General features: G+C 39.1%; 1 protein-coding gene across 1 annotated transcript in view; it reads right to left on the bottom strand.

The window, feature by feature from the left end:
• USH2A (usherin) overlaps positions 1-23,833 on the bottom strand; it is a 721,517-nt gene that overhangs the window by 61,467 nt on the left and 636,217 nt on the right. The gene's annotated exons all lie outside the window — the stretch shown is intronic.

The following is a 23,833-nucleotide window of genomic DNA, read 5'->3' as shown; positions in this document are numbered from 1 at the left end:
TTTACAAACTGCTAATGATTGTTGGAAGGTCATTTTCTGACCACGGTACATCAGCAGGGGCAGCACAAATATCACGGCAGAGTTTTGAATTATTAAGAAAGCAACGTGGTGATTTTTTTCTTACTCTTGACATCCTAAATATATTGCTTAATGTTGTGTGATTTCAGACATGCACAAAGTGTGGATCAGCCCAGATTTTTACCTTTTCAGAGCTTATAACCCAAAGGATGTCATATATAACATGAAAAAATCTGCAATACCTCAAGTTGGTGCTGCATCTGGCTCGCGATGGAAATCAGTGGCACCAAGTGCGTGACAAAGGATGGGACACATTTAAGGACTTGGCGATTTAACCTGAACGATCCTAATTCTCTTTCATTAACCCCCAGTACTAATTGTTTATACATAAGACTCTCCCTACCTCCCCCTTTCATTCTCTTGGTGTGTATTTATATCTCACAAATGCAATAAAACAAACGCAGAAGAACAGTAATAACAAGCCAACTGAACTTTAAATGCACAAACTCCTAGAGAAGTCTCCTCTTAATGTAATGTGAAAATATTCTCAGGTGGTAAAAACTCTGTAACAAAAACTATGGAACTAACCCAAAGTAATTATTAGTGACGCTTTGAGAATTTGGTCTTTCTTGGTTTAAAAGAAAAAAAAAACAAAAACAAAGGAGAGCAGAATTAGTTTTTTTCCTGCTTGGAGAGAAACATCGAACATATTTTGCATAACCAAACTGGAGCTAAGAATCTTAATATTTTGAAAAGGCCCAGGTGGTCTTTCCACATGTGGGCTGGATGGGCATGTATTTTTACAGATAGTAATTATATCTTCAAGGGGACCAGTAATGTGCATATAGGTAACACACACACACTTTCTGTTGTGTGCCATGACCACTGGATGTGAAACACCACAAAGAATTTTCACTGGTGTAATATTTACAATTAATGGTATGTGAGGTCAGCTTTGGCTTATTAGATGTTCAAATGTGACAGAGAGCCTTCATTTGTTCTGTTTTCTTGGTGAACACAGGAGGAGGAATGTGAGGTGGAAGTTATTTCTGAGAGTAGATACCTGAAAGCATCAAAGTTATGTGTATGGCAATTGTCCTTAACTTGAGAGCATCCAAATATCATTTTGAATAAAATCTAAAACAAGGTGGCAAAGTCGAACTGAATCATTTTCCAAAAAAAAAAGAACCAGTTAGATGAAACCCTTACGCACCCTAGAAATAATTCCTGACACTGTTTCTTTACATTTTTGGTTGTCAGTTTCAACTATGTTAATGTTTCTTATTATGTGTTAAACACAACTAGAGAAAACAGAATTTCCTTTACTTATCAAAAGCTCGGGAAGCCAATTTTCCTGCTACAGTGGGTCCCATTACGATACTACATGCTAACCTCTTGAAATCTTTTAATATTTAAACATTTGCAAAGCGACCAGACTCTGAAAAAAATTTTACAGAAATACTAATTTCTCTTTTTTTAAATATTAAAAGTTGGATCATAAATATTTAAAACTTTTTTCCCCACCACACTGGATTGGTCTTTTAGATAAATACAGCACAGAACTTGACTGGCCATAATGAATATTAAATCTCACAATGCTACAGTCCTGATTACAAATATTCTTTTCTGATAAATGATTCCTGTTCTGTGGAAACAGGGCAGACATGGGCAAGATTAATAATGCAAAAAAAGAAAAATGCTTTGTTCAGGATATTCAGTAACAGATGCCAACAAAAGCATAAGCTCCAAAGAAAATAGTAATCACCACTAACAGATTATATATAAAAAAGGTAGGCTGTTGGGGAACATTTAGAGATAGCTTTTGTCATAGAAACATGGAAAGCATGTGGGCTATAAAGCAAAAACATATGTATGTTGTCAATAGCAGCACCTGCTCAATTACGGTTTATTTCAGAGCTGAGAATTCTATTCAGCCCCTAGATGGCAATACTATCAAACACTTTTGGTAACATGAGTACTTAATGATTAACAACCGGCATTCAGTCACCCAACACACTCCAGGCAACCATTAAAAAAATAACAAAACTGATTTCATTATAGATTCTTTTAATAAACATTTACAGCTCAGATACTCAGAAAGCAGAAGTATTCAAAATACACTGGCCTCAAAACCTTTATCATCTAATGTAGAAAAACGACCTGCAGATTTCAAGTTGAAGTTCGTGCATGCCTGGCACAGAAATGTTTAGAGGTCTGCTCCTGCAAAAGGTGATTACAACAGTTGTCACGCTTACTTTGGTCTATATCTTGAGAGAAAAAAAATCTATCACATGTTGTAAGTGGGAAGGAAATGTAGAGGAGAATTTTTATATCATAAATTTGTACTGAGGGCAGGTTCCCATCTGTTGTTAATGTGTTATTTCTGAAGAGCTACACCACACACACACACACACACACACACACACACACACACACACACACACACACACAATAAACCTCATTGCTTTTTTGTCAATGATTAGGAAAGACCATATGAAAAAATTGAAGAAAATTTTTAGGCGGTAAGACAATCCTCACCAATTTATTCTTCAACATTTTAGGAAATTATTCCCTCCTCAGTGGAATTCTAACACCAAAGTTCACTATTTTAGATGAATCCTGCTGTAAAACTTGGGCACAGCTCATTCTTGAATTGAGTTCTGTCTTGTTAGTTTCTTCAGTTACCTGTTATTTTCCTTAAATTCAGAATATTTGCTTATGCACCATGGGTCTTAAATGAATTGGGTTAAATCCCTTCCTTTGAGAATGTAACATTCTGTCTCCCTGATGCGTCAAGGTCATCATTAAAACCATTTTCTTCCTTTTTGCTCCTCTGGTCCCCATTTCTTCCTTTCCCCACAGAGATGATCTCCATTTAGTTCCCTCCTTCCTCTCCACTGTCATTATTTGCTCAGTTTTTCTCTTCACTCTTCTGTCCTACTGATTCGTGTGAGATATATTTTTGTTATCCCTGACCTCTGGGCTACCAACTTGCACTGGCTTTCCTTTTGTCTTGCTCCTTTCCATGTCTGCATCCACATAATATTAATACTCTTTATGCCAGACGAATATTAACTTCTTTTGTTAGGCAGCAGATAAGAAGAATGACTCAACAAAGGAAAACTGGAATAGTCCATTCTCCACAATCTAATATTTCCAATGAGACTTAGCCTTTAAAAGAAAAAAAAAAGCTTATATGCATGAGGGTCAGAGTCAGGATACAAATCAGTGCATCCTTTTATGAGACATAAAGACACGACTCTGTGGAACATTCAGCTAGTTGAGGTTCTGCTGGCAATTTGAGTTACATTTTAACCTCTCAACTCTGCTCCTGGGGGCACATGAAACTACTTGGAGTCTTCAGCAGTCTGACAATTTTACACCATCTCCTCTGATTATTTTTGACGACTTGAAGTGCCCCAAAGGTGGCCATGGGGTCAATAGGTTTATGTAGGTTGAAAATGATAAAAAATTACCATTGATCTGTAGCTGTCAATAAAAGGCTGCATGGGGGGACTCCCTGCACAAATGTTTAAACTGCATAAAGTGACCTAACTTAGTCATCTTTGCGTCTATTGATTTGATGATCCAGCAGTTTCCAGAGCTTTCCCTCTAGTCTTTGTGGTACATTTTCACCCAAACCACTTACCTTGGCCCTTAGGAATCCTTTTTTACCTTGCTCCTGGTAATGCACCCAAGCAGTGATGTATAGGCACTGTTGCTCATCTTTGAAGTATTATGTGTGCTTATTATGTTTTGGAAGAGGTTAATCTTCCTGATCACTATCAAGTTCATTCCCAGCCGATGGGGCTTCTTTTCTCTTTTCCCTCATAACGGGCTTGTCCTTTTTAAGCGGATGACTTTTGGTTTATAAATCCTACCCTGGCTGCAGAATTCCTTTGCTTCCTTTGTTATCAAGAATGCCAAGACCCAGAGAATACGTCACATCAAAAGTGTGACTTTTTTGTGCACAGAGGAATCTAGATTTAAATATATGTACTCTGTCTTTTTTAGTTGAACCATTTGACTGCTACTTCTTGGTTTTATCCTTATTAAGGTAAATTATTATTTACCTTGCCATAATGATAAAGGAAAGGTTATGGACAAGTTTCTGGTCTAGATGACAAATAAAACATGAGAAGTAGGAAAAGCTCTTATTTACCACTTCCTAAAAGTCATGGCTTTGGAAGGATGACATCGAGTCAACTGGCTGACTTTTATACATTTTAAAGCTGAAAGATCAACATAAAATATTTTACTAAATTTCTGAAAGTCAGACAGTTCGAGGCATGCGTTCTGTGGTCTTTCTTCCTTTCAATATATAAAGCCAATTTTTGAGGTATCCAAAGGTTAATCAACATATTTATATCTTGCACTTATTTTGTAAAAAACAAATCAGTCTTGATACAGAAGTGATCTCTCTATCACCCCTAGCCACATAGCAACCTTGAGTACCTACTTACCTAAGCGTGAGACTTCCCAGTCTGTCAAATGCGAAATAGAAAATTTCCACTGATTTCACAAGTGTACTACTTTACCAGTGCCATCTCCGCCTACATATCTACGAGCAGTGGGACAAAGACCTTTTTGACGGCACACACATACATACATGCAGGGCGGCTCCAGAATCAGACTGGCTCATAATATCAGAAAGCTAGGAGAAAATACCCTTTAGGTTCATGGTCTATTGTTTTTATGGGGACGAAATGTGTGCCAATGTTAAGTGGCATGGCAGTGCTGCCAAAATGATAAGTGGCAACATTTAGAATTGTTGGTCAGCAGCTCCATGCAATTCTTTAAGTGCTTTTGAGCCACTGGTATGTACAAGATTCCATAAAGTTGCTGTGCGGGATAAAAGATGGATAACACCGGCCCGTGACTCTTATCAATTCAAAATCTAGTAGAGCAGGTCATTCCTGTATGTAGATGCACATGATTCTGAATCTGGCAAGTGCTAGACCTGAGTGCCAAGGAAAGACTGGGGATACCTGTTAGGAAGTGAGGCGGTGAAGAGTCGGGGAGGCTTAATGAGAGGTGGCATCTGACATAGTCAGGAAAGATAGAGAGTTTGAGTAGGTGAAAATGTGAGAGAGATTGGGAGAAAGAAAGAAGAGGAAAAGGTGCAGGATAGGTTTGGGAAGGGGGTGGGCATTGAATGTAGGTGAAGTGCTGCTGGTGTACAGGAATAGAGGGGAGCAAGGCTGGAAAGAGACCGGTGGTCAGATTGAAGAAAGCTGTGACTATCACCCTAAGGGTTATGGACTACATTTGTCAGGGAACGATGAGTAAACTTAGGCAAAAATTTTAAGAACTAAGAATGTCTAAAGAGCTTTACAATGCGATTTGAAGAAATAAAGGAAGGACTTTTAAAATTTGCCCTATTGTGGTGTAGGTCATGGTCAAGGACTGATGAAATTTAAAAATCTGTCAAAAATTCATTCATTCATTCATTTAATTATTATTCAGCCAATAAGTATAGATTGCCATATACCAAAGGTAATAGGAGAGTACTTTCTTAGAAATAAGATGTTAGAAATCTTTATTGAATGTTTACTCTACTTCAAAATTTGTAATTATTCTTTAGACTCAAGCGTTTGTCTTTTGATCACATTCAAGGTGGGTATTAGAACAGCTGGACAGAACTGAGGCCAATTATTAATGTCTTTGGTGCTGCCCCACTATCAGAATCACAGGGACCCGGTCTGTGTTTTTGGTTGATCCTGGGGACATGTTTCTGGAGGCATCCACATCCTTGCACCAGTCCCTTGTACGTGTCTAATAGCTATAAGTCAGCTGGAAAAGTTTAGGGATACCATTGATGACTGAAAAATAGAATGAGGCTGATTCAAAGGTACACAAGTGCTAATGCATTCCTAGCTCTGGGTTCTAACTGATGTTAAAGGGATTAATTGGAAAGATTTCAAGAAAGTATAAATGCATATCCTCCCTTTAAGTAATATTTATGATATGTATAGAATTATAATCAATTAGTGAGGGGCCATTAGGTGTCACAATTGTTCATTTCAAACTAGAATGTTCAGTTCAGAGTATCGTGTGCCAGCATTGTGTGCACTTTTGCACTTCTACTCCCACAAATATCTATATTCAGAAAAGAATGATATGTAAAAAAAGGGGAGTATTTTTTTTCTCTCATTGGAGTACATCATTCATTTTGTAATTGGGGGGGTCAATGCAAAAAAAAAGATTCAATTCACAGACATTTTCTTTATAGACAAATGGGCTCTATCAATTTAATCTATAAAGCAAAAGCTAGAATTCTTGCAAAATGAACGATGATGGCTCAGTTACCATAAAAACATTGGGGTAAAAAAGAATGGTTTTGAAATGGCTCATTTTTCAAAGGAGAGGAGGGAAAAAATTAAATTTGTGATAATTAAATTTTAAAGTGGCAAATCAGTCACACTAAATATTAAAAAGCAGTACTTCTGATCTATCAAAATTAAAAATGTGCACACTCTGTGACCCAGTAATTCCACTCTGGCAATCTATTTTATGGCAATACTAGTAAAACTCTACTGAAATACATGTAAAAGAATTTCATTCCAGCTTTAATCTTGTATTTATTCAACCCTTGATTAAACACGCATTTACTGAGGGCTTCCTGTGTACTGAGCACCCCGCTAAGCTCTGAGGACACAGCAGAAAGCAAGGGAGGTGAGACGACTACCCTCCTGAGTTTTATATTGTTATGAGGAAAAAATGGGAAATACGTAAGCAGAATGCGAGGAAGAGAGGATGCGAGATGGTGGTAAATTATAGAGGGAACAAGTAGAGTGACGAACTAATGTTTGAGTTGAAGTGGTTTGGAAGTGTGAGATTTTGGCTTGGGAAGGGTGGGTAAAGATCCTTGAGGAAGTTCTGTGTAGGGAAGAATGCAGAAGAAACCCACCAAGTGAAGAACCAGGGGAGGACTTTTTTTGGTAAAAAGAAGAGCTTGGCATTTTTGCTGACAGAGAGAAGCTAGTGTGAGTGAGGTCTATGAGAGAGGGAGGGGATGGAACAGGGAAGGTGAAAGTGATGGGCAGGAGCCAGACGGTGGAAACGCTGTAGCTCAAGATAAGAGCTAGAGTCTGATTCTAATTTCAGTGGAAAATTACTGAAGGTCATTATGCAAGGAGTGACATAATTTAATTTAGGTTTTAAAGAGATCATTCTGGCTGCTGTGTGAAGAATACATGTAGGCGGTTGTATTAGCCTACTCAGGCTGCAGTAACAAAATGCCATAGGCTTAGAAAGAGAAACATATTCTCACAGTCTGGAGGCTAGAGGTTCCAGATCAAAGTGCCATCAGAGTTGGTTTCTGGTGAGGTCTGTCTGCCTCATTGTAGAGAGCTGCCTTCCTGCTGTGTCCTCACATGGCCTCTGTGTGCAGGCAGAGAGAGGGACAGATCTCTGTGTCTCTTCCTCTTCTTGTAAGGATACCAGTCCTACCAGATGAGGGCCCTGCTCTTGCAAACTTGTTTCACCCTAATTACTTCCCAAAAGGCCCCATCTCCAAATACAGTCACTTGGAGGTTAGGGGTTCAACATATGGATTTGGTGGGGGACACAATTCAGTCCATAACATAACAGGGACCAAGAGAGGGAGTGGCTCTTGCACAAGTCTAGTGAAGAATGACAGTGGCTTGGATGAGGGTGGTAATGGCAAAGACTGAACCAAGTGGATGTAGTTGTATTTTGGAGGTAGAGTCAAAGAATTATGACGGATTGAATGTAGAAGGAAAGGTAAAAGAGAGGAATTAAGACTCAAGCTTTGGCCTTGAGAGAAAGGGTGAATGGTGGTACCATTTAATGAGAGGTGGAAATCTGAGAGAGTACCAGTTTTGGGGAAGGAAGAAATAGTTTGGCCATCTGAAGTCAAGATGCCACACAGATCTATGACTCTCTAGTTCTTGAGTAGAGACTGGGTTAGAAATATACATTTGAGAGTCACCGGACATTTCTCCCCAAATCATCTCAAATCCAACTGTCTTCTCAACCTTTCCATTTGTATGTCTCAAATACCTCAAACTTAACAAGTCTCTGTATGATCTCTGAATTTTCCCTTTTGTGTAGTTTCATTATGTAAAATTGGCTGCGGTGGAACTACATATCTCAAGATCCCTTTTTGGTGGCAGCCACTCTGTAAGGTGACTCTCCATGCGAGTTGTGCCTTTACACAATCCCCCACCCCTGAGTGTAGGCAGGACCTGTAACTCACTTCCAACCAACGGAAAATGGAAAAGTTATGGGATGTCAGTCACATGATTATAGGAGATACTGTCGTAGCTGACTGAAAGTGAAGTTCTCCTTTGGATCTTGCAGACGTAAGCTGCCATGTCATGAAAGGCCCTGTGAAAGATCCCTGTAGCAGGGAGGAGTGGGCGGCCTTGAGGATCCAAGGACCAACAAGCCAGCAAGTAGCTGGGTCCCCAGTCCTACAGACCACAAGAAATGGAATCTGCCACCAATCTGAATGAACTTGAAAGTAAGCACTAACTCGGTCAGGCCTCCAGATGAGAGTGCAGTCCAGTAGACACCTTGACTGAAGTCTTGTAAGACCTTGAGCAAAGGACCCAGCTGAGCCTTGCGTAGTTTCTTATCCATGGGAACTCTGACATAACAAATATGCATTGTTTTTAAGCCATTAAGTTTGTTTTAACTTTTTATGCAGCAGTAGGAAACTAATACACCTTTGCTGTATGGTTCTGGGTACGTTGGTGAGATTTGGGGGATGAAAGTAAAGCAGCGGCCATTACTCCCACAAATTAACTGAGGTAGGAGATAAATAGGCTGCTGAGGTGCAAGTAGGTTTCAGCTTATCATCATTCTCCTCTGCTCCATATCTGGGTATTCCTTCCAACTGACTCTTTGACAGACAGTGGCTCCAGGTCTATGACCTGATGCTTGGAGTCAGCCTCACAGTAATGGTAACCAAGCTGAGACATAGCTGCCCACAGCCCACTCTTCACGCTTCTTTCTGGCCATCCCACTTAGCTGGCCAGTTTTGCCTGGCTTTTTAGACTGGCTGGGTGGCAACTCCTTTACTCAACCTCTTACTCCTCTCTCTGGAGCTTCACTTTCCCAGCAATTTCCACTCTTGTGAAGGTTTAGTTCCTACAAGAAACCCCCCAACCGCAAGCCCATAGTGTTCACTTTCCCCATTTGAAATGGGTCCGATGCACCTACCAAAGCTACTTCCCAGGCAGTCTTTCCTTTGTCATTTTGTTCAGTTGGTGACAGCCCCATCCTTCTAGTTGTTCAGGCCAAAAACTTTGGATTCATCCTCTCTTTCCCTCTGACCTTCATCTCATCATTAGGAAATAGGATTGGATTTATTTCACTTGAAAATACGTCCTGAATCCCACCAGTTCCCACCACCTCCTCTACTATCTGACCCCAGCCATTCTGCTCCACTTCCACCCCTGCACTAGTCTGCTTAACTGGTCTCCCTATTTTTCTCTTTAAACCTTCACTCTCTGCACAGCAGCCAGAGTGATCTTTTGAAAACGTAAATGACTTCTCTGCTCAAAATCTTACAGTAGGTCCATTGTAATGCAGAGCAAAAGCTTGTTCTTCTCACCCACCCTTTCATTTTCCCTCAGATATCATCTCCTCATCTCCTACCTTTCTTCTAACATGGAAGACACACACAATCTTATTCCTGTTTTTCAAACGCATCAAACAAGTGCCTGTTCTGAGGGCCCTGTACTGGCTGTTTCCCCTGCCTGCTACCAGCTCTACCCTCAGGTCTGCACGGCTAACTTCAGCTCATCTGCCCTTTGAGCCACTCCCATTCAAACCTGCCCTCTCCCCTTCATGCATTTGGGAACCACTTTATTTTGATTTCTATGTGTTGCTTTTCCAAAGCACTCTTCACTCATTTCTAGTATATCACATAATCTATTTATTTGTTATTATTATTACTATTTATTATCTCTGTATCTTTGCTAGAATGGAGGTTTTCCTGGGTCAGGGACCTCTATCTGTTCCATTCTCTGTTTCATCCCAAGTATCTCTAACAGTTCCTTATATAGAGTAAGCACTCAAAAATATATTTGTGCTGTCAGTGACTACAGAAAGAATTTAAAATGAAGGGATGGGGTGAAGAAGGGATTATAGAGTGAATCTAAGGAGAAAGTTAGGGAGAACATAGAGTGAGTCTAAGAAGAGAGGGATGAATAAAGGGGACACTGTGTTAGGTACAGGAGAGTGTCTCGGACCAATCGCAGTGACAGAAGCAGGGTGAGGGTGAGAAGCACAAGGGGAAGAGGATGAGTCAGTAATGAAAACCAAGAAAAGCTCAACAAAGCAGGGAAAAAAACAGGAGAACACAATTTCATGGAAACGAAATGAGGAGAGTTTGTAAAAGAAGGTGTGGTCATCCAAGACAAAGATGCTGAAATGTTCAACAAGATGTGCAGAGAAGGATCTTTGGGTCTGGCGGCAGGCGGTCCTGATATAAGCCTTTCAATGCACTGGCAGGAAGAGAACAACAGATGTGCGAGAATAGAAAGTCTGTAAAAGAGATCAGGAAAATGGGGCGGTAGCTGGAGGGGCCAGCGGGGACACATTTTTAAAAAAAGGAAGATATTAGAGCATTTCTAAATAACTGAATGGAATTCTCCAATAAAGAGGGATTGAGATGCAAGACAGGGTTTAATATTTTTAAATATAAGGACTTTCTTCTCACTTTGCTTGTGGCTTAGTGTGATGCTAGCTTTTAAACCAAAGTGAACTAATGATTCTTTTCACTGATGCTCAGATATCAGCCAATGAACTTGGAGCTGGCTGTGGTAGCCACAGCAAAGCAATGCTTTATATGAAGAGCTGCCGTCAATGTATATATATATGTATATGGTAGTACCTACCCTTTTGAGTTTGTGAACTTTAGTGATTAACTCTTAGAATAGTGCCTGAGATGTACTGAACATTTAACAAGCACTAGATTTTATTGTTATTCTCCTAAGCATCTAGGAGATGCTTCTACATGAGATATTTAATAAATATTTCTGAAAGGTATGAATGAATAAATAGCTAAGCCTAAAGCAGCGAATAAATCACAAGGCATTTTCAATGCCTAGCCTCCCTGGCTTATATGAGAGGCTATATAGAGAATGACATTTTGAAAAAGGTATAGCCTCTTATGAAAGTAAGTACATCTTTCAAGTTAAATTTATAAATATTATCCTTGTAAATGTTTGTTGTGAAGACCTGGTAGGTAATGGGTTGAGTAACTGAACAATTGTACACTAAACAATTGAGTAAACTAAATTATTCCTTATTATTGATTTCAATTTTTTAGTCTTTAAAAGTTTTACACACACACACATATACTGGATCACTTAATGAGTACAGTTTTTCACTTTTATCTATAGGGAGTGCAATATGATACAGTTTTTGTATTCTTAAATACTCTGACATTTGGAGTGGACTGACAAAGAGAACATCTTTCTCCAATGAAGAATAAATAATACTATTAGGAAGTATAGGGAAATTGCATAGTGACATTTTCCAGAGGCTGTGGGGTATTAGGATGGCAGATCCTAATTCAGTCCCCATGGATTAGATGATCTTTGGAGATAGGAAAATGTAAACAATTTTAGGGTGGTAAGTATAAAAGTGTACACAAAATGGTCAATTATAGAAAAAGAGAGAAAATTAAACAAATGCACCCACTAATAGATCAGTCAGCTTTAAAATAAAATAGAACAAAGTCCTGAATCAGCCCCTGACTCCAGAATGGCCCAGGACCAGAGAGTTTTACCAGTGAAGTATTTCATTATTGCTTTAAATTAAATCTGTGAGTAACAGAAAACTGGTGTTATGCACAAAGTGTCCCAGAAAACAGATAAAGTGGGCTAGATATCAAATCATTATATGGCATTAAGATAATATCAAAATTGAACAAAAGCTACATTATAGACCCAAATCACTTGAAATTAGAGGAAAAAGTCATATTTACAAATAGTGTCCAACAGTATATTTGAAAGAGGTATGATTATATAGTATTTAGCCCTTAGAAAAGTTGATTTACATATGATCATCTAAAGAGAATTCACAAAATTCAATACTCATTCACGATACAGTGAAAATAGAAGAAATGATCCCGAGGCTGGTAAAGGGCACTTGCTAAGGTCATATAGAAAATCATGTTTAATGGTAAAGCCTTAGAAATCTTCTCATTAATACCACAATCAAGTAAGATGGGACACTCTCTATTCATTATAGTACTGCTAATCCTAGGCAATGCCAAGCCGAAAAAAAAGAGAGAGAAGTATGAAGCAGGGATCATTAATACTCACCAAAGACCCAGTTACTTTTCCACACTCCCCACATCCCCTCAACATAGAAATGGGGTTAAATGGCTAATTATTATCAATGGGAAGTGGGGAGAAGGGATGTTTGTTAATCGCTTTCAGTTTTGGATCTCAAAACATCTCACAGGACCTGCAAGCCTGTTTCCCTACTATGGTCTGGCATTACTATAAGAGGGAGAAGAACAGTCAACCCCACTATTGCTTTCCCCACCTTTACTGTGTTAAGCACCGATTCTTGGAGTTTTATTTGTTACCACTGCATATCCTATTCTATCCTGACCAACACAACATATTTGCATTTGGGAGGATAAGATATATGGTTATTGACTATTTGAACAGTTCAAGGTATCTAAAAATAAATTATCATCGAGTTCAGTCATATTAGAATCAAACCTGGAAATCAATCATTTTTCAGTACAAAATACAACACATGGGTTCTAAAACTTATAATCTATAGTCTTAAAAAATGGTGGGAAATAATGTAGTCTCTACTGCAGTCAAGAATATTTAGTTACAGGGAGGAGAAACTCATTTTATCTGGATTAAGGAGAAAGTGAAAGGGTAGAAGCTAAGCGCGTGACATACGATTTTGGCTCTTTGAAACTGGAAAACTGTCAGAACTTGCAGTTTTCCTTTCTCTCTCTGGAGCTGCACGGTAGTACTGTCTTGTCTTTTTCTTAACTTGCTTTATTTCTTTACTTATTGCTCAGTTTGGCTACGAGTTCTCAGTGTAAGTAACCTTACAGCATTAGTAGCCATGACCATCGGACCACCATCTCTGTGCATCATTAGAAAGAGGATCTGAGTGGTTTTCCCGTGGGCAATGGATTTGCCAGCCTTGCATTATCAGCTTCCCAGGAGGGGTAGGGACAAATAGTAGAGACCTGGGCTCCGAGGTCTCCTTTTTCAGCATAAATTACAAATGGTGGCAGATCTCAATGAGAGGATGCAAGGCCATCCTAAAACAAACATTCTCAACAAAGGTCCTATCTTTGATATTAAATAACAACATGGCTAAGGATTGCTCTCTGTGACTGTCTCTGGAAAGACCTTTCCTTTTGGTAAGGCTGGTCATTGATCTGATTAACATTCTGTCTTTTAGATTTGAGGTGGCCCTACACTTCCAAGGAATGCTTAGCTTATTTAAATCTGAGTGCCATTGAGTCTTCAAGATCTTTTGAGCTGCTCTATCTTCTGTAATCTCACTGCTGCTCTTACATGGAGGTCCACGTTCTGATTTCAGGGTTTTTTTTTCCATCCCTGTACACTTAGTTTCAAGGAGAGGAAATCATAGTAGCTTCAGGTACAAGTAGCTCATATTCTGCCTCCACACTTCCGAATGCCTTCCAATATCACTTACCTGCTCTCCTAGATCCTATTTCATCGCCACTGTCATGTGGAAGAATCCATTTCCAACTTTTCTAATTTGAAATTCAGAAGGATATCACAGTCTGGATACAGTCGGGAAGCATGTGTGGTTGGGACGGCCCGTCCTTATCCGCAAGAACTCCAGCTTCATCCTGGGCTGTGCCCTGCTCTGCCCGTGGTCCTGCAGCCTGTGCTCTAGCCTCACGCCTCGGAGGGCCTGGCTACAACCCCTGTCAATGAGGCTTTGCTTTTGCTCCTGATTTTCCCTTTGTTCAGAATGCCCTTCCATGCTGGCAACTCTAGACCCTCCTTAAAAACGCAAATTTAATGTCATCTCCATTTGGAAGAGTTTCTTGACTCCCCAGTTACTTGCTCCTGATTTCTACTATTTACTTGTTCAGGCAAATTTTACATTGCATTAGAGTGATTTATTCACCTGCTTGAAACTCCCCACTAGGTCTTGAACTCTTAGAGGACAGGGACTGGGGATACAAAATGTGTCTGGCAACATATGGGGGGCTCATTTTTTGGCAAATATCCATTTGCCAAATGGATACATTATCTTTTCTTTCAATTTATTAAATTATATGTACTTACATTTTATTTTATTCCCAATAAATGTTAACTTTTTATTAAATGCATCTCTTATTGGCAATATACTAGCTGTTGAAAAAAATAATTATCATGGAATATATCTCATTTCTTTGAATCCAGGATTCCATTTATTTCAAGATACACTGTTATTCTATGTATCCCTAAGAAAAAAAAAACAAATGCTTTGAGCTGAATGAAGATACAGTGCATTTATATCACTGAATTTATATTTTATATTTGTGGAAAAACATCTTTAGACTTGTATGGGAATAGTTTTTTTCTTCATTGTATATTAAGCTGCTGTTTCTGTGCCTTTCTGTGCATACAATAACTTTTCATTTTAATGCCAAATCATAGTGGTATCTTTTTGAAGACATGTTAAGTGGCAATTAAACTCCATGTGTGTGTTACCAACAATGCACATAACTCCGTTGAAGTGGCCAGAGAGTGAGTGGCATTGATCAAATTTGTGCAGGCACAGGGACGGCAAACATGTGACAACCTCACCTACAGTGATGGTGAGATTGCTAGGTGCACATGATTTCAGAGATGGAGAAATGTGAAAAACTGTTCATCATAAAAATCGGTGTGATTTCTGTTGTTTTCCAAATATCCTTCCTGAAGAGAAAAGGATATGGTAAAAAGCCAGTATGTAACTTCTAGTCCATTTACTTTAGCAAAGTGCCGTGACTTGTTCTTGGTGACTACCGTGGGACCAGAAAGCTAAAGCTGGCTACTTAAAGGGCAGGTGCAATCTACTGCCACCCTGGCTCTAGTGGGACTAGCGATGGCACAAAGTGAAAACTAGACCTAGGAGCTCACAGATGATGGTGTGAGGATGGGACAAATGGAGTGCGTTAGATTTTGGCTGTGCACACATAACCGTTCTGAGAGACACATCTGACCACTATGTTCAGTGACTGCTGCTGCGGCTTTCAAAGTCATGCTCAGCATAGGCTCTGTATGCTTTTAACTCTTGCCCTAAAGAGTTTCTTGAAGGGCTGTAACAGTGAGTGCTTACTATGGCAGGCACTTCCCAAAGACTTATTATGTTAAATTGTTTAATCTTTAAGCAACTTCATGAGATAGACACTGTTATTACCTCTACTTTTCAGGTAAGGAAATGGGTGGATAGTTGAAGCCAGTTGTCCATGGTCACACAATCTTTAGGGGCAGAACCAGGTTTGGGTGGAGGCATTCTGACTAAAGAGTCTGCACTTATGATCTTGAAGGTAGGTTGGGGATTGCAGCAAATCCTTCTCACGACCCTGAGTTGTACCACCAGACTTTGGAAAACGGAAGCCAGCCTACACCGTCCCTTGATATAGGCAGCTTCTCACTTCTTCCTTCCAGGGAACCCTCTGCATTTTCACCTAAGCCTGTTAATATAAAGTACTGCTTTATGGGGAGTCAGGCTGAATGGTAGTCACAGTGGAAAAGGAGGGATACATTTTCAAATAAACACAACTCTAATAGTTTGCCTGTAAGTCAGGAAAAATAGACATTATGAGGCTAAAAAATGATAACATTTGAGGCTAAAAGAAAAGATACTGCAAAGATAAACCACTGAGAAACGTCCAAAATTCACTTGTACCAGTTCCAGGTTCCTAAGGGGTTAACTGATACTCGACAATCAGGACCCAGGTGGTTTTGGCAGATGTTGGTGGCACACTTATGCAGTTGTGGCATGATACTGAGTTGTGGCTTTGAAAACATTTTAATATAATAGGATTCCAGTTTTCCCCTTTCTTTGGATTTTTCAGTTAATATTGGAATTAAATTAAAGCATTAAGTCAACCAGCTTAGTGCGAAGCAAATTATGTCAGGTTCAGCATTGAGGGTTTTGTTATGGAATAGCTATTGACTCAAGCTTATTAACTTGTAAATCCTCTCGTTTTAGATTATGATCTATTGATTATCTGCTTTTATTTGAGTTTTAAATGGATAAACAAAAAGAAATGATCACGATTTAGTCATTACACCTTAAGAGAAAATGTACTTAAGCTAAGCATACTTAATTAAAAATAAAAACAACTAGCATTTGTTCTGAGAGCTAGAAGTGGTGGTTCTTATTTTCATTTAGGCAAATCAAAGATTATTTTTAATTCTGCATAAGCATTTTTATTAGACACTTGGACAAACCAGGAAAATAGTTTGTCTCTGAGAATAGAAAGTTTTGAGTTTAGGTGCTTTAATAAAAAAAGCAGTCAACTTAGAATCAGAAGACCTGAGTTCATATTTTGGCTCTGTCACTCAACTAGAAGGACCAGAGGCAGATTACCTACTTTTTCTAAGTCATGGTTTCTAACATTTAATATCTTTCTTATGGACTTGTGTAAACATTAAGCCAGATGACCTTTCTGAAAGGGGTTGGCTCATATTTGGCACTCAAGAAAAGTACTCTGAATCAGATCTTTGCTAATAGAAGCAGCTAAGGAAACATGAGGGTCTATTGACTTCAAAGAGCAATTGTTTAAATTCAATTTTATGTTTTGTTTAAAGCCCTCAGTAAAGTACTGAGATTGGTTATTGTCTGAGGGTCAAATCCACAGTCAAATATTTATTTAGCATCTACTTTTTTTTCTAGCCTGGTGCTAGGCACTAAAGGGAGTAGAAAAGAAGTAGAAAGGATGGAAATCTTGGATTTCAAGTACTGTGATTCATTAGGAATGCAAGACTCACATTCATGACATCATTGTAAAAACACATGGAAATCAGCACTAAAGGTGTATATGTAAGAAGTCGTCATGGGCTTAACCAGTCACAGAAGATGCCACAAAAAGAACAGGCTTCAAAAATCACCATGTAGGAAATGTACCAGACACAGGTACAGATAGGGCAGAAGAGTGGCATTCTATCATTCAATGAAATTCAATGAAATTCTTAAGCAGTTAAAACGAATCCTAACTCACAGAACTTTAGAGTCAGAAGGGAATTTGCAGTTAGCGATTCCGCTTTCACAACTGAGGCAGAAACCCCAGAAGACAGCATGTAGAGGGGCAGGGACAGGGGGCATTCTCTCAAAGACAATAAGAATTAAAGACCGATTTGCAAAAGTTTTATTTACTGTAACCGAGACTCTAAAATCTGCCGATTGAGATATTTAGGAAATGCTTCCCTAATGGTTTCATGGAACTGAAGGTAGAAAATTGTTGCCTTGCTGTTTAGATTACCAAGAAAAAAAAAAAAGAGAAAGAGTATATAGACCAGTGCCCAAGATGACTGATAAGATAAAGTAGTGATGCTATTACATAATGGAGGTCAGGGAAATATAAGCATGAGCCTGGAAATTCTTCCCCATTTCCCTCCCTTTTTTGGTCCAACTTGTCATGGTAATGGAAGATTGCTGCAAGCTTGTGAAGGCAATACCATCATGAACTCAGATTTTGCAGGGGATGAGTTTCCTTGATCTCATCAGGCAACTAACCCCAGTTAATCAGGGAGATAAGAAAGGGAAAGCATACATATTATAGAAATAAATTCTTTGGTCATACTGTGTCTGCTTTCTGTTGTGTCATGTATACAAATATTCATTCTCTCCTTTAGCCCATTATTGTATACATATGATGTATTGAGGTGGTTACATTTACTATTTAATTTGGTGGGCTGTGGATTATCAAAATGGGATTAGGAGAAAGATTGGGGGCATTATGAAGAACTCCTGGGCTGGAAGATGGATATAGTAATGGGAAGAGATTTATCTCTATTTTGCAATGAATGAATCCTATTCTGGCTTACCTGGATTATGGGTCCATTTTGGAAGAACATATGGGAAGAAATGAAGGATGTTAGATAGCCAGGGGGTGAATTGACATTCAAGTAAGACTTCATTGCCAGCATGTGAATGATATAGACCCAAAGAACAGATACAGAAACTGGGAAAATGTCTATATCACACAACTGGTTTGATGGTTGAGCCTTATATCCCCAAGCAATGCAGTATGTATCTGTCAAAGGGATGTCAGTGGTTGAACACAACCTTTCAGAATCCTGGACAGAACGTCAGTGCACATGCTTATGGGTCCTGGGAATGAGCTGGATCATCCAGGGACCAAACCCAGACTCCTAAAGCCTGGAATCCAATTGTACATCCAATTTCCTGAACTAAGATTCTAAGCCCAGTTAACTGCATGGCTTGTTCCTTTCCTCTTTCAAAGCTCTGCTCTAATGTCACCTTCTTGTGTGGGCTTCCCTGGCTTCCCTACACTAATACCACCCTCCCCACTCCCACTCCAACACCCTTCCACCCCCATGACTGGCCAACACAGCACCTGATTTCTCTTCTGTGATTAATTTTTTTCACAAAATGATTTTGTGATTGCTCTTATCATATATATACATATGTATTTACTCAGCTATCTTGCTTATTGTCTTTCCCCACTAGAATAAAAAGCTTCAAGACGAAAGGACTTTTGTCTGGTGTATTCACTGCTGTATGCCCAGTTGCCATAAATTAGGTGCACATTGATTGGGTAAGTGGCTGAATGAATGAATGAAGTTCTGGATCAGTTCCTGAACAGGGAGGAATGTGAGTTTTACAGCTTGGAGGAGCTGGAAATATTTATCTCACTTATTTGCTTTTAGCACATAGTGATATGTCACAGTTTATGGTTCCATGCTAAGAGGGTTTATAGATTATATTATCTGGCTTTAACTATACTATCTTTGGAAACATGGATAGCTTTCAAATTCCTGAATTAAAAAACCATGATTCAAATATAATACTAATAACCTATCCATAAATGAAGAATAAGTTTAATGGCTAGTTTGAAATTTCTGACTTTTGATGCAAACACTTTACCAGGCACAGTATGAGGTATAAACCCTGATAGTCTAATCATATTTGACCAGAAGTTGAGAAGAAAAATTGTAATTATCAAAGAGACCACTTGGAAAACGGGTTGACATCCAGTATTATTAACAGTGAATCTTTCAATAATTGTATACTGTGCCTTGAAGTGTTAGCTCATGATTAATCAAATATCATATTGATGACTTTATCTATATTTACTCCATTTAAAAGTTCTATTTTCAGAGTGTAAATAATATTTGTTCACTAGTACATATTTTATAATCTATAAATAAGTAAATATACATATATAATTGAGATGTGTGCTCCCAACATTATAATTTATACATTCTAAAAAGTTTGGAGACAATGGCCTATGTTAACGCTCTTCCTTCAGCAAAGCTATTATTAAGAAGTAAAAGAAAACAAAGTCATTTTCCTCTCTGAAAAATAAAGTGCAATCCGATCACTAGCTGATCATGAGTTAAGTTCTGAAATAAGAACAAGTAATGAACAAAATTCAGTAATATATTTTGAAAGATAAATGCTTAAAGACAATTTGTAAAAAAAAAAACACAACTCATCCCTTTGACTAATTTCCCAGTGGGAAGTACTGACTACTATTGATAAAAATGATACCAATGGTCATTGCCCAGATGGCACTTTGAAGAATATAGTTGGAGGCAAAAACCCTATAAAATGTGCGTGTCACAAAATCATACCAAACCTCTATTAGGCACTTGGGCTATCTGAACCAGTTATATCGTTGTTACATTTATTTTATTAGTTCTTTTGACTATTTCTCAGGTTGAATAATTTGATTTCAACTCTCTATTATGCTTAAAGTCTAGAGTGAAGAAGACCGATGCCCATGGGAGTGGCTTCAGCCAGGTGCAAAATACGTACACTGCCTGTCATTCCCGTGTTACTCACAAGATTGCAAGTAATCAGTTACCCTGAAAAAAGTACTGTACTGGGAGGCAAGTGGGGGGCTCTGGGCACACAGGGCACCTTCCATCCCAGGGAAGTGATGTTCAGTTATCACGGCGACTGTCACCTGAACAATTGTACAAGTGCATCATTCACTGTGGGTGACTAGAAACAGATGAAGAGGAGCCGAAAAATGGAGAAATTTTCCTTGTCTCGTGTCTCTCTGATAACTAGGCAGACTACAGAGCATGAAAGATGAGGGCTGGCCAATTCAAACCAGAGCACGTAGTTACCATCTGGGCATTTTAAAAGTAGGACACATGAAATGCTCAGATGTATCCCCCAACTGGGTGCAATAATGCAGCAGTAAAAAAGAAAACTACGGTGAACTATAGCCACTTCCACACTTGCAATCATTCTAGTACAAGAAGAGACAAGGTTTTCCAAAAACCTTTGCTCAGGTGCATCTTAACTGCCCACACGTTTGGTGCACAGATGGCCTCCATGTCTTAGCAGCCGCACGTGGTATGCAGACTCATCCAGGAGAGGGCACTCTCCTCATGAAAAGGAAGGGGTGGGACCATTTGGACAGAGCACCTCAGCTTGAGGCTTGAGCAGTGAAAACACTCGGTAGGCCACACACACTAAAATAGTCATTTCCTTCCAGAAATATTCACTGCTGGAACAAATATTGACTTTAAAAATGATATATTTGGCTTTCAAAGGTGTACGCAATTGAGTCCTTTCTTTTAGATGCTGCCAGATGTAGATACTTAATTTTCTAAATGAGAATTACTAAGTTATTCAAAAGTTAGGAAACAGAGCATTGCAACTATCTTTTTAGAGCTTTAAAGGTAAGAGTTCAGGGTTTCTTATTTCTGAAAACCTCTATCAGCCTCTATAGATCCTCAAAGCATGCAATCTAGAACATACAGTAAGTGAATGCCGTGTCAGAAACCTCTCAAACCCTTACTCTCTTCTAGCTTATTCTTCTGATGTATTCTTTGCAGTAATAGAGAAATTTTTTATAGGAATAAATGCCAGATACAGAGAAGCACATGATCTTTGGCCACAAAATGAGACTGCATATGTTTAGTACATTTATTTTAATGGGATTTTAATTGTACTGATATATTGTTGTATTATCCCAGCTAAGTTCATTCATATTTTCAAAAATGAGTATTGCAAGATCAAGTAAACTTCATAGGCTTCTCTTTGCTGGGCTGTGGCTTGACAACTAGAGAAGCCACCAAGTGGCATTGCTTATCTCAAAAAAAGGCATCAAAACATCCTAATGAAATTCATAATTGCAGGGAATAATTTAAGACTGTCTTTCTGCTGTAGGAAGGAAAGAAGCTCGAAAGAAATACAAATGGGAGAATTCAAGAGAGTATATTTTAGGAAGAAAAATTTGTCAAAGAGAATCTTTCCATTTAAATTTCCTTGCTTCCAGCCGAAACTCCATACATTTAAGAAGAAAATTCCTCCAGATTTTCTTCTGGAATTCCCCAAAGATTATTATTATTATTATTTTTTGGATCTCTCTTTTTGGTGCATCACTTTTTATTCTACTCCTTGCTAAGAATTCTTATTAACCAATCTAACCATTCAATTTACCCTGCCTATTTTGTAAGGAATAAATAGCACATACTGTTAATTGGCCACCTGGGGTTCAGAGAGGGGGAAATTTGGAGTTGATGTCTGAACGTTGTCATGTGCTGCCAACATATTGACGCACTCTATTTCACAAGATTTAAAAGCTTCCTTGCCCTCTTCGTCCCTTCCTCTCCTTGCTCCATTCCTTGACCGTCTGTGAGACTAATATCATTTTTTAAAAGTGATTTATTTCTAACAGATGTGATCATCCAGCCACAGGGACTGGATACACAATGCCCCAAACAACTTTAATTTCTGGATATAATAAGCACATATTCTACTAATAAATAATTATCACTAAGTTAAGGAAAAGACACCAAGGCCAGAGTTACGACGTCCAGGTACTTCTGGGCAGAAAGGACAAGGGGATGAGCTCTCTGGAGGCCCTTGCTATGGCCAGCCTAAGCGTGCTAATTATTGGATTTCTAGAACAGGTCACGAAAGAAGAAAATTAGTCATGGTTTAATGTGCACAGCAATATTTAAGAAGCTAATTTTAGGAATACGTTAAAGTTTCTTGTAAACCGGAAATGGCCACATAGGTCCCGGTATATGACAATACTCGAAGAGTGACTGGTCCTTCCTTCCCCCTTGTTCTTTAAGAGACCTCTTGTGGCATCGCAAAGGCGTGCCTGGGAGGTGTGTCCTCAGGACCTTGGCTGCACCCCATGCTCTGTTCTAAAGTAGCCCCAGGTGGTGCCAGGGATAAATGTCACAGCTCCCCTGTGAGTCCCGGGATACGACCCTAGGCTGTTGCAGCTCAGCGAGGTGTCACCTGAACATCGCAGGATCTAGGTAATATTTTAAATGAGTTTGGTGTCTCCAGTCAAGCGCCAGGGAAGAGGCCTCCTCAGATTTCCCAACCCAACTGCCTGCCTTTGTGTTGCCCACGACGACCCCGGACTCTTGGGTCAACTGCCACAAGGCCATTCTGTGTCTAGCACAATGTGTTAGGCAGCACACACTTTGGGGAAAGAGATGTTAGGCAATGAAGCAGGGAATAAGAAAAGAAGAAAACATTTTCTTTCAAAACACTTGGGGGTGAGTACCTCCCTCTCAACCCATTAGCACAATGACAACTTTATGCACTATTTTCTCTGTCAACCTATTTCAGATCATAATAACCACCATCTACTGAGCTGTCCGCTCATTCTGTCAGTCCTTTTTGGGGGACTGCCCCCTGAAGGGGGCATCACAAGGCCGGTCTGCCCAGGCACGCCTGCAAGGGGCTGAGCTGCGGCCTTGTGTTTTGCCTACTCCCCAGGCCCATGCAGCCGGTGACCTCACCTGACTGCTTTGCGGGCATCTGATCGGAGTGTTTTGAGTACAGCTGTTTTAATATCAGCCCAATAAATGAGAATGGATTGGAAAGCTATCCCCGTCAGTACCTCCTGAAGCAGAGACTCACCACCAGAAGTTTTAAGACCAGGTTGCTGTTTCTCTTTCCAAATAAGGAAATGTCTATTCCACTTCTTTCCTTCTGCTTGAATCCTGTCCATTGTTCAAGGCACAGACCTCTTGCAAAAGTCTTCTCCGAACATTTCAGTCCAAGTGATCCTTTCATTCTTTGATTATTTTATAAATTGTTTTCTATATTTGTATCTGACATCTCTTACTTTGGTTGTATTGAACTCTAATTTGTGGCTCTCACTGATATTTCGCTTTCATAAATAACATCTTGTAATCCCTGTAGGCCTGAAAGTGAATCACACCTTGGCAACAAGCTGTGTGACCATGACCACATAACTCAACCTCTCTGAGTTCCTGTTTCCTTACTAATAAATACCAGATAATAATACTCCACAAAGTGGTTATTAATATGAAATGAATAGCATGTGTAATGACTCCACAATATGTTCTATGTAGAAAGCCTCAGGAAATAACTACTCATAGATTGAAGTGCTTTGAGTATATAATAATTCTACCTTGATTTGATTTATCTGTGAAGATGATTCTACCTTGATTTGATTTATCTGTGAACATATAGACCTCACCTTAGGCTAAATATATAGCATTACCAATCAACTGAAGAAAAAAAATCTGGAAAATGATTCCAGTTTAAATAGGAACAAGAAATAAAACGCAAGTTCTCTCTTGCTTTTATCAATTCATTTATTCATTACACAAATATCTGTCTAAAAGTGGCCCTGTTCAAGTTC

The sequence above is a fragment of the Manis javanica genome, chromosome 14, assembly GCF_040802235.1.
Source record: "Manis javanica isolate MJ-LG chromosome 14, MJ_LKY, whole genome shotgun sequence".
Lineage (NCBI taxonomy): Eukaryota > Metazoa > Chordata > Mammalia > Pholidota > Manidae > Manis > Manis javanica.
This window is presented reverse-complemented; position numbering and strand designations above follow the sequence as displayed.